This window comes from Vombatus ursinus, unplaced genomic scaffold, assembly GCF_900497805.2.
Source record: "Vombatus ursinus unplaced genomic scaffold, bare-nosed wombat genome assembly UNPS02014798.1, whole genome shotgun sequence".
NCBI lineage: Eukaryota > Metazoa > Chordata > Mammalia > Diprotodontia > Vombatidae > Vombatus > Vombatus ursinus.
Genome location: NW_020954576.1, coordinates 57,773,980 through 57,777,493, shown reverse-complemented (window position 1 = coordinate 57,777,493; position 3,514 = coordinate 57,773,980).

Below are 3,514 nucleotides of genomic sequence, written 5' to 3'. Positions count from 1 at the left end.
TTTTCAGTGGATGGGTTCAGAGCCAGCTCTACACATAGGCAAGTTACCTAGGTGATATATTTTGAGGAGCTCAGAATGCCCTCCTCCACCAGAAAATATCTTTCTCATCAACCTTCAAGCATGGTGTCGAAAATTTTGCCATTAAAATTCTTTAAGGCATTATCTCTAGAAGGTCCCTGTTAATTAGCCTAGCACATTATCCTACTAGAAGGGTTTAGCTTCCCCAAATAAATCCAAACTAATACTAATTATTTATGTCCTAATAGAGAGAAGAGTCCTGAGAGAGTGGGGATATAGAACAGATATCCTGATAGAGAAAAGCAGGTAGCTGCATAAATACACACATATATACATACATATGTACATACACACATATGTATAGGAGATACATATATCTTTATTTCTAAGCTGATAAATTTTATTTTGCCACACTCAGTCATTAAAATAACTTTAAAGCAAGAATTTTTAAAAATTCCTGAATTTACTTTATTTTAAATTCAATTCAGTAACCATCAACAAAGGCATTAAATAGATTAACAAAGCAAGTGATTGAACATTAAAACCATAAACTCTAAATTGTTTGTAATTTAAGAAGTAATTTTAACAAAATAATAGCAACCATATATACACATATATACTGATATATATAGTTATATATGTACATATACACACACATATAACACACAAATACACACATGTATGTATCTATGTCTACATATATGATGCTCACTGGGAAAGGCAGATTTGGGTGAATTACATTAATGGGGGCAGGCGAGTCTGGGGAGCAAGGAAAGGCACCAAAAAGAGAAGTACGTTGAACAAGAAGATGGGAGAGACCTAAAATTCAGTTTCTGAAATGGATTAGCCTTCGCTGAGTTTATCCCACATCATCCTATACCTTATGGAATTCTGACACTTATTCTAGGCCCAAATCTCATCCTTCTGAACCCCACCACAGCCACACTAGGGATTTTGGGCACATTGCCTCATTTATAGACACCTGAGCCCCTAGCTTAATGGCTCTTCCTCTCTAGTTACTAATTTTAAATGCTCTCTAATTATTTTTCAGGGCCAATATGCACCACATTCTTGATTTGAATTATAGACAAGAAAAGCTACAAACCGTTTGTATATTTTGACCCATTGATTCCACTACAGAGCTATGCCCTAAGAATGTTATTGAAGAGAAAAATAATCCATTAGTGGAATCAATAGAATCCAATATGAAAGTATCAATAGCAGCATTATTTCAAATAGCCAAAAAAAAGCACCCTGGAAACAACCCATAAGCCTAAAGATTTGGAAATGGCTGAACCAATTGTGATATAGAAATATTGTGCCATAAGAAATATGACAGATATGCAGAGCATTGAAAAATATAGAGACTTAGATGAAATGATGCAAAATGAAGCCAGCATAATGGGCACAATATACATACTAACTGCTAAACAATAATGAGAATAACAATGACAACTATAAAATCACTCTTCCCCCATTAAAAAAATACACAGAAGGGACACCGAATAAAACAGAATGTAGTTGTTATTATTTTGTTTAAGTTATCTCTCAACAAATTACGAACAATTTAGAGTTTATGGTTTTAATGTTCAACTACTTGCTTTGTTTATTTATTTAATGACTTTGTTGACTTACTGAGTTGAATTTAAAATGAAGTAAATTCCGGAATTTTTTTAAAAATTCCTGTTTTTAAGTGATTTTAATGACTGAGTATGGCAAAATAGGAATTATTAGCTTATAGATAAAGATTTATGTCTCTGCTGCATAGTTTTCCCCCTTGGTGACTTGTTTCTGTTCCAGTTCCTCAGGGAACCTAAATGGCTAAAAAACAGTGCATTATAGGTGGTTTACCACCACACAACTACCGCTACTACTACCAAAATGCCATTTGTGGGGGAGATATAGGACTATTTGAGAAGAGGAAACTACTACCCAGGATCTGGCTGTAAGAATACTGTGCCCCACTTACCAGTCCTCAGGAAATGGCCCTAGAACTTTGAAGAATACCACCATCATCATTGGAACCTGGGCTAAAGTTTCAACCCAGTGGAAATGGACTGGACTTTTCAAATATTTGATATTTAGATCTTGGAAAGTTAAGAAATGAAACAGCTTGAAGGTACCTATAAGTCAAGATCACAAGATGTGCACAATCTTATAGGTCAAGGCTGGACCCAGAAAATAGAGAAATATTTGGGAAAGATGGCTTGACTGAGCTTATTTGGGAGGGGCCAGGTGACCTGAACTTGAATGTCTGGACTATTGCAATTTTTATTTGGAATTTATTGCATTTGAAACAGCCCACTAGTGAAGAAAACCAGGCCTGCTACAATGAACTCATTAAAATATTTCATGGCCTGTCCTGGGCAAAATTGTGGAATAAGTTGAGGTTGCCCTTGATACAGTTCCATTCATGTTGGCCCCAGTCTGATGACTTTCTTGGCCACAGCAACTCCTGAAAAACATCTGAGTGATCTTCTCAGGTGAGGGAGTAGAATGTAAGCTCCTTCTCTCTGTCTCTCTCTCTCTTTCTCTGTCTCTGTCTGTCTCTCTCTCTTGCTCCCCAAAACATTTCAACACTCAACTAGGAATTAACCCAATTTGGGAAGGGTAGGAAAAGAAGGTGAACTTTTAGAAAATGAATTGGATGAGTGGTCCCTCCAGCCTCTAAGCAGGTTGGACGTGTGTTGGGTCTGGAGGGAGGGAGGGATGTAGAGAGAGAAGAGAGAAAGAGGGCTAGGGAAGGAGTGCTGTAATGGGAACTCCCCTGGGAGGGGAGCAGGTGAGGCATATTCTCTAATGAATTACTTTGAGAGAAGAAGTCATCTACTCCAGCTGTGACCACTAGAATCATTAGTAAACATTCTTTACCTAGGACTCAAGAAGCTAGATAAGGCCTCCTGCATCCTCTAACGCAGGGGTTCTTAAACTGGGATCCATAACTTAAATAATATTTTTATAATTATGTTTTTAATATTACTGACTTCCTTGGTAATTTTTTGTATTTTATATTTTGCATTTCAAAAACATGATTCTGAGACAGGGTCCACAGGTTTCCTCAGACTGTCAAAGACACAATAAAAGGTTAATAACCTCTGCTTAACTAGAGAATGTTCAATCAACTAATCAATCAATCAATCAACAAGCATTCGTTAAGCAACTACTATGTGCCGGGTACATCGGAATAAGCCTTTAAGCAGTGGGCAAAGATGTTGTTATTATCATGATGATGATCCCCTTATAGCCCCAATTCTGAATGTATAGTAAATACAGTGCTCTGTTTTTCCTGACAACTGGATCCACAGGAAGGGCAATAGTAATGCTAATGATGATAATAATACATATGTAGCATTTAACAGTTGACAAAATATTTCCCCTCTAACAACACCTTGAATTAGGCATTGAATTAGGTGTATTATCACCACTTTACAGATGAGACAGGCTCAGACAGGTCAAAACTAGGAAGCAGCAGAGCTCTAAGCTGCGGTTTTTATAC